Source organism: Rhopalosiphum padi, chromosome 3, assembly GCF_020882245.1.
Source record: "Rhopalosiphum padi isolate XX-2018 chromosome 3, ASM2088224v1, whole genome shotgun sequence".
Classification (NCBI taxonomy): domain Eukaryota; kingdom Metazoa; phylum Arthropoda; class Insecta; order Hemiptera; family Aphididae; genus Rhopalosiphum; species Rhopalosiphum padi.
Window position 1 is genome coordinate 43,058,567 of NC_083599.1, and position 15,901 is coordinate 43,074,467.

The window sequence follows — 15,901 nt, forward strand, 5'->3', positions numbered from 1 at the left end:
ATTTGAATTTCTTCTACAAAACATTCTGGTATATTTGTACTATCTTTTATGGCTTATCATAATTATTATTTATTATCATCTGTTATACATGTTTTGCAGTTTTACATTCGTATTTGTATTTAAGTTTCAATTGTAAATTCCTTTCATGTATTTTGTATAAAAATGAAGTTTGTCCGTTAGTTTATGTTTTGATAGTTTCCACTTCTGAATTACTCAGTGTTGTCCACGTACTAGTTGTCATATAAAAATTGTCGTTCTCCTTATGGTATCTAGTAGTGACATTTTATCATCCAACCATTATACATATTTAACTTACTATTTTTTTTTAGATGGCAGTACACCAGATATACTCAGGACATATTGAGACATGAATTACCATTTCTACCACATGGGAAAGTTTCAACATCCTACGTTGAAAATGGACTAGACGATCCTGATAATAATAATAGTTTTATGCAAAGTACGAGTAATGGATATTGAATATAATTGATATTAAATTAATAGTAGTGTAAAAAAAAATCAGTGTCATGAAACCCTGACCATTAGATTGTAAGCAAATGATTCTAATTTTCCATAATTGACATTCAAATATTACATTTAAGCTGAAACTTCATAAACACAATAAAAAATGATTTAATATTCTGAATGTTGACATGATTTTACATGGTAATTTAAACAAATATTACAAAGTCATACTTTGAACTGCTTGTAAAACACTGTATTCTCAAGTTATTCTCCAACCACTATACATATTTAACTGAGTAAATTCTTTCAGATTGCGGTACAGCAGATCATTCAAGACATGCTGAGACATGAATTACCATTTCTACCACATAAGAAAGTTACAACATCCTATGTTGAAAACGGACTAGAAGATACTGATAATAATATTGGATTTATGCGATGTACGTGTAATGGTAATTAAATGTAACTGATAGCAACATAATTGCAGTATAACAAAAACTTAGTGTCATGAAATCCAGACCATTAGATTAAGTAAATGATTCTTATTTACCATTACTAACTTTCATATATATCATGTAAGCTGATACTTCATAAATACTATAAAACATGTTTTTATATGATTATTTTGACTCGTATTTTAAATTTATATTTTTAACTGCTTATAAAACCTACAATTATCAAGTTAATATCTTGAAACCTGGACCACTATATTAAGAAAATGATTCTAATTTACCATTGTTAATTTGCATACATTTCATTTAAGCTGTTACTTCATAGACACTATAAAACATGTTTTGTATATGATTATTTTGACTCGTATTTTATATTCATATTTTTAACTGCTTATAAAATACTGAATTCTCAAGTTATTCTTTAACAATTATACATTATTAACTTACTACATTTTTTCAGATGGACATGTTTGTCAGATCACTTAAGGCATGCAGAAACATGAATTCACATTTCTACCACTTACGAAGGTATCAACATCCTATGCTGAAAATGGACTAGAAGATACTGCTAATAATATTGGGTTTATGTAATGTGCGTGTAATGGTTATTGAATATAATTGACAGTAAATTAATGGCAGTGAAACAATTGAGATTTGTTAATAATCTGAAATAAATATTAGTAAACACCTTTGACTTGTAATTTTCATTCTTAAGAGTTACCATTAGTAACTTGCATACATTTCGTTTAAGCTGATACTTCAATAACACTATAAAACATGCTTTTTTACGATGACAATTTTGACGAATATTAAAAATTCATTTTTTTAACTGTTTATAAAACAAACAATTTCTCAAGTAAATCTCTTGAAACCTATACCACTATATTAAGAAAATGATTCTAATTATTTATTATTAACTTGCATACATTTCATTTAAGCAGATACTTCATAAACACTATAAAACATGATTTTATATGATAATTTTGACGAATATAAAATATTTATGTTTTTAACTGCTTATAAAACCCACAATTCTCAAGTTAATCTCTTGAAACCTGGACGACTATATTAAGAAAATTACTCCAATTTACCATTATTAACTTGCATACATTTCATTTAAGCAGATACTTCATAAACACTATAAACATGATTTTATATGATAATCTTTACCAATATTAAAAATTCAAATTATTATCTGCTTATAAAACACTCAATTCTTAAGTTAGTGTCATGAAATCCAGACCATTATATTAAGTAAATGATTCTTATTTACTATTATTAACTTCTATAGATATTATGTTAGCTGATTCTTCATAAACACTATAAAACATGTTTTTATATGATAAGTTTGAGAAATATTATGAATTCCTATTTTAATCTGCTTATAAAACAGTCAATTATTAAATGTATACACCAACAGAGGGCGTGAGCGTCGCCGTAGTAGGGACGACATCCGTCGGCCGAACCGCCTCAGAAAGAAACTAGATAGTTGTGTGGCGTTCACCGTACTGCTGTGTGTCGTAACGGGTCGTTGTTTTTACTTAGCTTTTGAGTCTACTCGTTATTTATTAATTAAGATTTTTGATATTATAAACGAATTGTTCATATTTTATGCCCGAAGTTAACACAAGTAAGTTTCTTGACCCTTGACTACTAGATCAAGAAAATGATTCTAATTTATAATTCTTAACTTTCACTTTTTTCATTTTACCTGATATTTTTACTTCATAAAAACTATAAAATATGATTTTATAAGTCAATTCTGACCAATAATACAACTTAACATTTTTTCGTATTGAAAAGGAGCGATTTACAGTTGTTGTACAAATGTATTCTTTAGTTACACTCATAATACATTTGAATTTCTTCTACAAAACATTCTGGTATATTTGTACTATCTTTTATGGCTTATCATAATTATTATTTATTATCATCTGTTATACATGTTTTGCAGTTTTACATTCGTATTTGTATTTAAGTTTCAATTGTAAATTCCTTTCATGTATTTTGTATAAAAATGAAGTTTGTCCGTTAGTTTATGTTTTGATAGTTTCCACTTCTGAATTACTCAGTGTTGTCCACGTACTAGTTGTCATATAAAAATTGTCGTTCTCCTTATGGTATCTAGTAGTGACATTTTATCATCCAACCATTATACATATTTAACTTACTATTTTTTTTTAGATGGCAGTACACCAGATATACTCAGGACATATTGAGACATGAATTACCATTTCTACCACATGGGAAAGTTTCAACATCCTACGTTGAAAATGGACTAGACGATCCTGATAATAATAATAGTTTTATGCAAAGTACGAGTAATGGATATTGAATATAATTGATATTAAATTAATAGTAGTGTAAAAAAAAATCAGTGTCATGAAACCCTGACCATTAGATTGTAAGCAAATGATTCTAATTTTCCATAATTGACATTCAAATATTACATTTAAGCTGAAACTTCATAAACACAATAAAAAATGATTTAATATTCTGAATGTTGACATGATTTTACATGGTAATTTAAACAAATATTACAAAGTCATACTTTGAACTGCTTGTAAAACACTGTATTCTCAAGTTATTCTCCAACCACTATACATATTTAACTGAGTAAATTCTTTCAGATTGCGGTACAGCAGATCATTCAAGACATGCTGAGACATGAATTACCATTTCTACCACATAAGAAAGTTACAACATCCTATGTTGAAAACGGACTAGAAGATACTGATAATAATATTGGATTTATGCGATGTACGTGTAATGGTAATTAAATGTAACTGATAGCAACATAATTGCAGTATAACAAAAACTTAGTGTCATGAAATCCAGACCATTAGATTAAGTAAATGATTCTTATTTACCATTACTAACTTTCATATATATCATGTAAGCTGATACTTCATAAATACTATAAAACATGTTTTTATATGATTATTTTGACTCGTATTTTAAATTTATATTTTTAACTGCTTATAAAACCTACAATTATCAAGTTAATATCTTGAAACCTGGACCACTATATTAAGAAAATGATTCTAATTTACCATTGTTAATTTGCATACATTTCATTTAAGCTGTTACTTCATAGACACTATAAAACATGTTTTGTATATGATTATTTTGACTCGTATTTTATATTCATATTTTTAACTGCTTATAAAATACTGAATTCTCAAGTTATTCTTTAACAATTATACATTATTAACTTACTACATTTTTTCAGATGGACATGTTTGTCAGATCACTTAAGGCATGCAGAAACATGAATTCACATTTCTACCACTTACGAAGGTATCAACATCCTATGCTGAAAATGGACTAGAAGATACTGCTAATAATATTGGGTTTATGTAATGTGCGTGTAATGGTTATTGAATATAATTGACAGTAAATTAATGGCAGTGAAACAATTGAGATTTGTTAATAATCTGAAATAAATATTAGTAAACACCTTTGACTTGTAATTTTCATTCTTAAGAGTTACCATTAGTAACTTGCATACATTTCGTTTAAGCTGATACTTCAATAACACTATAAAACATGCTTTTTTACGATGACAATTTTGACGAATATTAAAAATTCATTTTTTTAACTGTTTATAAAACAAACAATTTCTCAAGTAAATCTCTTGAAACCTATACCACTATATTAAGAAAATGATTCTAATTATTTATTATTAACTTGCATACATTTCATTTAAGCAGATACTTCATAAACACTATAAAACATGATTTTATATGATAATTTTGACGAATATTAAATATTTATATTTAGAACTGCTTATAAAACAAACAATTCTCAAGTTAATCTCTTGAAAGCTGGACCACTATATTAAGAAAATGATTCTAATTTGTTATTATTAACTTGCATACATTTCATTTAAGCAGATTTTTCATTAAAACTATAAAACATGATTTTATATGATAATTTTGACGAATATTAAATATTTATTTTTTGATCTGCTTATAAAACAAACAATTCTCAAGATAATCTCTTGAAACCTGGACCTCTATATTAAGAAAATGATTCTAATTTATTATTATTAACTTGCATACATCTCATTTAAGCAGATTTTACATAAACACTATAAAACATGATTTTATATGATAAATTTGACGAATATTAAATATTTATTTTTTGATCTGCTTATAAAACAAACAATTCTCAAGTTAATCTCTTGAAACCTGGACCAAAATATTAAGAAAATGATTCTAATTTGTTATAATTAACTTGCATACATCTCATTTAAGCAGATACTTCATTAAAACTTTAAAACATGATTTTATATGATAATCTTGACGCATATTAAATATTTATTTTTTGATCTGCTTATAAAACAAACAATTCTCAAGATAATCTCTTGAACCCTGGACCACTATATTAAGAAAATGATTCTAATTTATTATTATTAACTTGCATACATCTCATTTAAGCAGATTTTTCATAAACACTATAAAACATGATTTTATATGATAAATTTGACGAATATTAAATATTTATTTTTTGATCTGCTTATAAAACAAACAATTCTCAAGTTAATCTCTTGAAAGCTGGACCACTATATTAAGAAAATGATTCTAATTTGTTATTATTAACTTGCATACATTTCATTTAAGCAGATTTTTCATTAAAACTATAAAACATGATTTTATATGATAATTTTGACGAATATTAAATATTTATTTTTTGATCTGCTTATAAAACAAACAATTCTCAAGATAATCTCTTGAAACCTGGACCGATATATTAAGAAAATGATTCTAATTTATTATTATTAACTTGCATACATCTCATTTAAGCAGATTTTACATAAACACTATAAAACATGATTTTATATGATAAATTTGACGAATATTAAATATTTATTTTTTGATCTGCTTATAAAACAAACAATTCTCAAGGTTATCTCTTGAAACCTGGACCAAAATATTAAGAAAATGATTCTAATTTGTTATAATTAACTTGCATACATCTCATTTAAGCAGATACTTCATTAAAACTTTAAAACATGATTTTATATGATAATTTTGACGAATATTAAATATTTATGTTTTTAACTGCTTATAAAACCCACAATTCTCAAGTTAATCTCTTGAAACCTACACCACTATATTAAGAAAATGATTCTAATTATTTATTATTAACTTGCATACATTTCATTTAAGCAGATACTTCATAAACACTATAAACATGATTTTATATGATAATTTTGACGAATATAAAATATTTATGTTTTTAACTGCTTATAAAACCCACAATTCTCAAGTTAATCTCTTGAAACCTGGACGACTATATTAAGAAAATTACTCCAATTTACCATTATTAACTTGCATACATTTCATTTAAGCAGATACTTCATAAACACTATAAACATGATTTTATATGATAATCTTTACCAATATTAAAAATTTAAATTATTATCTGCTTATAAAACACTCAATTCTTAAGTTAGTGTCATGAAATCCAGACCATTATATTAAGTAAATGATTCTTATTTACTATTATTAACTTCTATAGATATTATGTTAGCTGATTCTTCATAAACACTATAAAACATGTTTTTATATGATAAGTTTGAGAAATATTATGAATTCCTATTTTAATCTGCTTATAAAACAGTCAATTATTAAATGTATACACCAACAGAGGGCGTGAGCGTCGCCGTAGTAGGGACGACATCCGTCGGCCGAACCGCCTCAGAAAGAAACTAGATAGTTGTGTGGCGTTCACCGTACTGCTGTGTGTCGTAACGGGTCGTTGTTTTTACTTAGCTTTTGAGTCTACTCGTTATTTATTAATTAAGATTTTTGATATTATAAACGAATTGTTCATATTTTATGCCCGAAGTTAACACAAGTAAGTTTCTTGACCCTTGACTACTAGATCAAGAAAATGATTCTAATTTATAATTTTTAACTTTCACTTTTTTCATTTTACCTGATATTTTTACTTCATAAAAACTATAAAATATGATTTTATAAGTCAATTCTGACCAATAATACAACTTAACATTTTTTCGTATTGAAAAGGAGCGATTTTCAGTTGTTGTACAAATGTATTCTTTAGTTACACTCATAATACATTTAATTTCTTCTACAAAACATTCTGGTATATTTGTACTATCTTTTATGGCTTATCATAATTATTATTTATTATCATCTGTTATACATGTTTTGCAGTTTTACATTCGTATTTGTATTTAAGTTTCAATTGTAAATTCCTTTCATGTATTTTGTATAAAAATGAAGTTTGTCCGTTAGTTTATGTTTTGATAGTTTCCACTTCTGAATTACTCAGTGTTGTCCACGTACTAGTTGTCATATAAAAATTGTCGTTCTCCTTATGGTATCTAGTAGTGACATTTTATCATCCAACCATTATACATATTTAACTTACTATTTTTTTTTAGATGGCAGTACACCAGATATACTCAGGACATATTGAGACATGAATTACCATTTCTACCACATGGGAAAGTTTCAACATCCTACGTTGAAAATGGACTAGACGATCCTGATAATAATAATAGTTTTATGCAAAGTACGAGTAATGGATATTGAATATAATTGATATTAAATTAATAGTAGTGTAAAAAAAAATCAGTGTCATGAAACCCTGACCATTAGATTGTAAGCAAATGATTCTAATTTTCCATAATTGACATTCAAATATTACATTTAAGCTGAAACTTCATAAACACAATAAAAAATGATTTAATATTCTGAATGTTGACATGATTTTACATGGTAATTTAAACAAATATTACAAAGTCATACTTTGAACTGCTTGTAAAACACTGTATTCTCAAGTTATTCTCCAACCACTATACATATTTAACTGAGTAAATTCTTTCAGATTGCGGTACAGCAGATCATTCAAGACATGCTGAGACATGAATTACCATTTCTACCACATAAGAAAGTTACAACATCCTATGTTGAAAACGGACTAGAAGATACTGATAATAATATTGGATTTATGCGATGTACGTGTAATGGTAATTAAATGTAACTGATAGCAACATAATTGCAGTATAACAAAAACTTAGTGTCATGAAATCCAGACCATTAGATTAAGTAAATGATTCTTATTTACCATTACTAACTTTCATATATATCATGTAAGCTGATACTTCATAAATACTATAAAACATGTTTTTATATGATTATTTTGACTCGTATTTTAAATTTATATTTTTAACTGCTTATAAAACCTACAATTATCAAGTTAATATCTTGAAACCTGGACTACTATATTAAGAAAATGATTCTAATTTACCATTGTTAATTTGCATACATTTCATTTAAGCTGTTACTTCATAGACACTATAAAACATGTTTTGTATATGATTATTTTGACTCGTATTTTATATTCATATTTTTAACTGCTTATAAAATACTGAATTCTCAAGTTATTCTTTAACAATTATACATTATTAACTTACTACATTTTTTCAGATGGACATGTTTGTCAGATCACTTAAGGCATGCAGAAACATGAATTCACATTTCTACCACTTACGAAGGTATCAACATCCTATGCTGAAAATGGACTAGAAGATACTGCTAATAATATTGGGTTTATGTAATGTGCGTGTAATGGTTATTGAATATAATTGACAGTAAATTAATGGCAGTGAAACAATTGAGATTTGTTAATAATCTGAAATAAATATTAGTAAACACCTTTGACTTGTAATTTTCATTCTTAAGAGTTACCATTAGTAACTTGCATACATTTCGTTTAAGCTGATACTTCTATAACACTATAAAACATGCTTTTTTACGATGACAATTTTGACGAATATTAAAAATTCATTTTTTTAACTGTTTATAAAACAAACAATTTCTCAAGTAAATCTCTTGAAACCTATACCACTATATTAAGAAAATGATTCTAATTATTTATTATTAACTTGCATACATTTCATTTAAGCAGATACTTCATAAACACTATAAAACATGATTTTATATGATAATTTTGACGAATATTAAATATTTATATTTAGAACTGCTTATAAAACAAACAATTCTCAAGTTAATCTCTTGAAAGCTGGACCACTATATTAAGAAAATGATTCTAATTTGTTATTATTAACTTGCATACATTTCATTTAAGCAGATTTTTCATTAAAACTATAAAACATGATTTTATATGATAATTTTGACGAATATTAAATATTTATTTTTTGATCTGCTTATAAAACAAACAATTCTCAAGATAATCTCTTGAAACCTGGACCTCTATATTAAGAAAATGATTCTAATTTATTATTATTAACTTGCATACATCTCATTTAAGCAGATTTTACATAAACACTATAAAACATGATTTTATATGATAAATTTGACGAATATTAAATATTTATTTTTTGATCTGCTTATAAAACAAACAATTCTCAAGTTAATCTCTTGAAACCTGGACCAAAATATTAAGAAAATGATTCTAATTTGTTATAATTAACTTGCATACATCTCATTTAAGCAGATACTTCATTAAAACTTTAAAACATGATTTTATATGATAATCTTGACGAATATTAAATATTTATTTTTTGATCTGCTTATAAAACAAACAATTCTCAAGATAATCTCTTGAACCCTGGACCACTATATTAAGAAAATGATTCTAATTTATTATTATTAACTTGCATACATCTCATTTAAGCAGATACTTCATTAAAACTTTAAAACATGATTTTATATGATAATCTTGACGAATATTAAATATTTATTTTTTGATCTGCTTATAAAACAAACAATACTCAAGATAATCTCTTGAACCCTGGACCACTATATTAAGAAAATGATTCTAATTTATTATTATTAACTTGCATACATCTCATTTAAGCAGATACTTCATAAACACTAAAAAACATGATTTTATATGATCATTTTGACGAATATCAAAAATTCATGTTTTAAACTGCTTATAAAGCACTGAGTTATCGAGTCATTCTCCAATTATTATATATGTTTAACTGATTAAATTTTTTTAGATGGCAATACAGCAGATGACTCAAGGAATGCTGAGACATTTATTTGTATGCATACAACTTTGGGAAAGTATGAACATTCAATGTTGAAAATTAACTAAAAGTTACTGATTATAAAGAATTTATGCAATGTACGTGTAATGGTTATTAGGTATTTTTGATAGAAAATTAATAGCAATGTATCTAAAAGTTACTCAAATGCTTCCCTGACCATAATATTAAGAAAATGATTCTAATTTGTTATAATTAACTTGCATACATCTCATTTAAGCAGATACTTCATTAAAACTTAAAAACATGATTTTATATGATAATTTTGACGAATATTAAATATTTATGTTTTTAACTGCTTATAAAACCCACAATTCTCAAGTTAATCTCTTGAAACCTACACCACTATATTAAGAAAATGATTCTAATTTTTTATTATTAACTTGCATACATTTCATTTAAGCAGATACTTTATATACTCTATAATACATTATTTTATATGATAATCTTTACCAATATTAAAAATTCAAATTATTATCTGCTTATAAAACACTCAATTCTTAAGTTAGTGTCATGAAATCCAGACCATTATATTAAGTAAATGATTCTTATTTACTATTATTAACTTCTATAGATATTATGTTAGCTGATTCTTCATAAACACTATAAAACATGTTTTTATATGATAAGTTTGAGAAATATTATGAATTCCTATTTTAATCTGCTTATAAAACAGTCAATTATTAAATGTATACACCAACAGAGGGCGTGAGCGTCGCCGTAGTAGGGACGACATCCGTCGGCCGAACCGCCTCAGAAAGAAACTAGATAGTTGTGTGGCGTTCACCGTACTGCTGTGTGTCGTAACGGGTCGTTGTTTTTACTTAGCTTTTGAGTCTACTCGTTATTTATTAATTAAGATTTTTGATATTATAAACGAATTGTTCATATTTTATGCCCGAAGTTAACACAAGTAAGTTTCTTGACCCTTGACTACTAGATCAAGAAAATGATTCTAATTTATAATTTTTAACTTTCACTTTTTTCATTTTACCTGATATTTTTACTTCATAAAAACTATAAAATATGATTTTATAAGTCAATTCTGACCAATAATACAACTTAACATTTTTTCGTATTGAAAAGGAGCGATTTTCAGTTGTTGTACAAATGTATTCTTTAGTTACACTCATAATACATTTGAATTTCTTCTACAAAACATTCTGGTATATTTGTACTATCTTTTATGGCTTATCATAATTATTATTTATTATCATCTGTTATACATGTTTTGCAGTTTTACATTCGTATTTGTATTTAAGTTTCAATTGTAAATTCCTTTCATGTATTTTGTATAAAAATGAAGTTTGTCCGTTAGTTTATGTTTTGATAGTTTCCACTTCTGAATTACTCAGTGTTGTCCACGTACTAGTTGTCATATAAAAATTGTCGTTCTCCTTATGGTATCTAGTAGTGACATTTTATCATCCAACCATTATACATATTTAACTTACTATTTTTTTTTAGATGGCAGTACACCAGATATACTCAGGACATATTGAGACATGAATTACCATTTCTACCACATGGGAAAGTTTCAACATCCTACGTTGAAAATGGACTAGACGATCCTGATAATAATAATAGTTTTATGCAAAGTACGAGTAATGGATATTGAATATAATTGATATTAAATTAATAGTAGTGTAAAAAAAAATCAGTGTCATGAAACCCTGACCATTAGATTGTAAGCAAATGATTCTAATTTTCCATAATTGACATTCAAATATTACATTTAAGCTGAAACTTCATAAACACAATAAAAAATGATTTAATATTCTGAATGTTGACATGATTTTACATGGTAATTTAAACAAATATTACAAAGTCATACTTTGAACTGCTTGTAAAACACTGTATTCTCAAGTTATTCTCCAACCACTATACATATTTAACTGAGTAAATTCTTTCAGATTGCGGTACAGCAGATCATTCAAGACATGCTGAGACATGAATTACCATTTCTACCACATAAGAAAGTTACAACATCCTATGTTGAAAATGGACTAGAAGATACTGATAATAATATTGGATTTATGCGATGTACGTGTAATGGTAATTAAATGTAACTGATAGCAACATAATTGCAGTATAACAAAAACTTAGTGTCATGAAATCCAGACCATTAGATTAAGTAAATGATTCTTATTTACCATTACTAACTTTCATATATATCATGTAAGCTGATACTTCATAAATACTATAAAACATGTTTTTATATGATTATTTTGACTCGTATTTTAAATTTATATTTTTAACTGCTTATAAAACCTACAATTATCAAGTTAATATCTTGAAACCTGGACCACTATATTAAGAAAATGATTCTAATTTACCATTGTTAATTTGCATACATTTCATTTAAGCTGTTACTTCATAGACACTATAAAACATGTTTTGTATATGATTATTTTGACTCGTATTTTATATTCATATTTTTAACTGCTTATAAAATACTGAATTCTCAAGTTATTCTTTAACAATTATACATTATTAACTTACTACATTTTTTCAGATGGACATGTTTGTCAGATCACTCAAGGCATGCAGAAACATGAATTCACATTTCTACCACTTACGAAGGTATCAACATCCTATGCTGAAAATGGACTAGAAGATACTGCTAATAATATTGGGTTTATGTAATGTGCGTGTAATGGTTATTGAATATAATTGACAGTAAATTAATGGCAGTGAAACAATTGAGATTTGTTAATAATCTGAAATAAATATTAGTAAACACCTTTGACTTGTAATTTTCATTCTTAAGAGTTACCATTAGTAACTTGCATACATTTCGTTTAAGCTGATACTTCTATAACACTATAAAACATGCTTTTTTACGATGACAATTTTGACGAATATTAAAAATTCATTTTTTTAACTGTTTATAAAACAAACAATTTCTCAAGTAAATCTCTTGAAACCTATACCACTATATTAAGAAAATGATTCTAATTATTTATTATTAACTTGCATACATTTCATTTAAGCAGATACTTCATAAACACTATAAAACATGATTTTATATGATAATTTTGACGAATATTAAATATTTATATTTAGAACTGCTTATAAAACAAACAATTCTCAAGTTAATCTCTTGAAAGCTGGACCACTATATTAAGAAAATGATTCTAATTTGTTATTATTAACTTGCATACATTTCATTTAAGCAGATTTTTCATTAAAACTATAAAACATGATTTTATATGATAATTTTGACGAATATTAAATATTTATTTTTTGATCTGCTTATAAAACAAACAATTCTCAAGATAATCTCTTGAAACCTGGACCTCTATATTAAGAAAATGATTCTAATTTATTATTATTAACTTGCATACATCTCATTTAAGCAGATTTTACATAAACACTATAAAACATGATTTTATATGATAAATTTGACGAATATTAAATATTTATTTTTTGATCTGCTTATAAAACAAACAATTCTCAAGTTAATCTCTTGAAACCTGGACCAAAATATTAAGAAAATGATTCTAATTTGTTATAATTAACTTGCATACATCTCATTTAAGCAGATACTTCATTAAAACTTTAAAACATGATTTTATATGATAATCTTGACGAATATTAAATATTTATTTTTTGATCTGCTTATAAAACAAACAATTCTCAAGATAATCTCTTGAACCCTGGACCACTATATTAAGAAAATGATTCTAATTTATTATTATTAACTTGCATACATCTCATTTAAGCAGATACTTCATTAAAACTTTAAAACATGATTTTATATGATAATCTTGACGAATATTAAATATTTATTTTTTGATCTGCTTATAAAACAAACAATACTCAAGATAATCTCTTGAACCCTGGACCACTATATTAAGAAAATGATTCTAATTTATTATTATTAACTTGCATACATCTCATTTAAGCAGATACTTCATAAACACTAAAAAACATGATTTTATATGATCATTTTGACGAATATCAAAAATTCATGTTTTAAACTGCTTATAAAGCACTGAGTTATCGAGTCATTCTCCAATTATTATATATGTTTAACTGATTAAATTTTTTTAGATGGCAATACAGCAGATGACTCAAGGAATGCTGAGACATTTATTTGTATGCATACAACTTTGGGAAAGTATGAACATTCAATGTTGAAAATTAACTAAAAGTTACTGATTATAAAGAATTTATGCAATGTACGTGTAATGGTTATTAGGTATTTTTGATAGAAAATTAATAGCAATGTATCTAAAAGTTACTCAAATGCTTCCCTGACCATAATATTAAGAAAATGATTCTAATTTGTTATAATTAACTTGCATACATCTCATTTAAGCAGATACTTCATTAAAACTTAAAAACATGATTTTATATGATAATTTTGACGAATATTAAATATTTATGTTTTTAACTGCTTATAAAACCCACAATTCTCAAGTTAATCTCTTGAAACCTACACCACTATATTAAGAAAATGATTCTAATTTTTTATTATTAACTTGCATACATTTCATTTAAGCAGATACTTTATATACTCTATAATACATTATTTTATATGATAATCTTTACCAATATTAAAAATTCAAATTATTATCTGCTTATAAAACACTCAATTCTTAAGTTAGTGTCATGAAATCCAGACCATTATATTAAGTAAATGATTCTTATTTACTATTATTAACTTCTATAGATATTATGTTAGCTGATTCTTCATAAACACTATAAAACATGTTTTTATATGATAAGTTTGAGAAATATTATGAATTCCTATTTTAATCTGCTTATAAAACAGTCAATTATTAAATGTATACACCAACAGAGGGCGTGAGCGTCGCCGTAGTAGGGACGACATCCGTCGGCCGAACCGCCTCAGAAAGAAACTAGATAGTTGTGTGGCGTTCACCGTACTGCTGTGTGTCGTAACGGGTCGTTGTTTTTACTTAGCTTTTGAGTCTACTCGTTATTTATTAATTAAGATTTTTGATATTATAAACGAATTGTTCATATTTTATGCCCGAAGTTAACACAAGTAAGTTTCTTGACCCTTGACTACTAGATCAAGAAAATGATTCTAATTTATAATTTTTAACTTTCACTTTTTTCATTTTACCTGATATTTTTACTTCATAAAAACTATAAAATATGATTTTATAAGTCAATTCTGACCAATAATACAACTTAACATTTTTTCGTATTGAAAAGGAGCGATTTTCAGTTGTTGTACAAATGTATTCTTTAGTTACACTCATAATACATTTGAATTTCTTCTACAAAACATTCTGGTATATTTGTACTATCTTTTATGGCTTATCATAATTATTATTTATTATCATCTGTTATACATGTTTTGCAGTTTTACATTCGTATTTGTATTTAAGTTTCAATTGTAAATTCCTTTCATGTATTTTGTATAAAAATGAAGTTTGTCCGTTAGTTTATGTTTTGATAGTTTCCACTTCTGAATTACTCAGTGTTGTCCACGTACTAGTTGTCATATAAAAATTGTCGTTCTCCTTATGGTATCTAGTAGTGACATTTTATCATCCAACCATTATACATATTTAACTTACTATTTTTTTTTAGATGGCAGTACACCAGATATACTCAGGACATATTGAGACATGAATTACCATTTCTACCACATGGGAAAGTTTCAACATCCTACGTTGAAAATGGACTAGACGATCCTGATAATAATAATAGTTTTATGCAAAGTACGAGTAATGGATATTGAATATAATTGATATTAAATTAATAGTAGTGTAAAAAAAAATCAGTGTCATGAAACCCTGACCATTAGATTGTAAGCAAATGATTCTAATTTTCCATAATTGACATTCAAATATTACATTTAAGCTGAAACTTCATAAACACAATAAAAAATGATTTAATATTCTGAATGTTGACATGATTTTACATGGTAATTTAAACAAATATTACA

The 15,901-nt window shown here is 25.9% G+C and overlaps 4 long non-coding RNA genes across 6 annotated transcripts in view; all 4 read left to right on the forward strand.

The window, feature by feature from the left end:
• LOC132924669 (uncharacterized) overlaps window positions 1–15,901 on the forward strand; it is a 113,580-nt gene that overhangs the window by 84,456 nt on the left and 13,223 nt on the right. For 2 of the 3 annotated variants that reach the window (XR_009661364.1, XR_009661366.1), the window contains exons 3-4: window positions 9,925–10,072; window positions 14,029–14,176. This is a non-coding gene — a long non-coding RNA (uncharacterized LOC132924669). The remainder of the gene's footprint in view (window positions 1–9,924; window positions 10,073–14,028; window positions 14,177–15,901) is intronic. The other variant, XR_009661365.1, reaches the window with a different exon arrangement.
• On the forward strand, window positions 782–1,555 carry LOC132927982 (uncharacterized). The gene is made up of 2 exons (XR_009661937.1): window positions 782–905; window positions 1,378–1,555. It is a non-coding gene; the product is annotated as an uncharacterized LOC132927982 (long non-coding RNA).
• LOC132927201 (uncharacterized) lies at window positions 3,554–4,327 on the forward strand. The gene is made up of 2 exons (XR_009661668.1): window positions 3,554–3,677; window positions 4,150–4,327. It is a non-coding gene; the product is annotated as an uncharacterized LOC132927201 (long non-coding RNA).
• Window positions 7,788–8,561, forward strand: LOC132927202 (uncharacterized). Its single transcript, XR_009661669.1, has 2 exons — window positions 7,788–7,911; window positions 8,384–8,561. It is a non-coding gene; the product is annotated as an uncharacterized LOC132927202 (long non-coding RNA).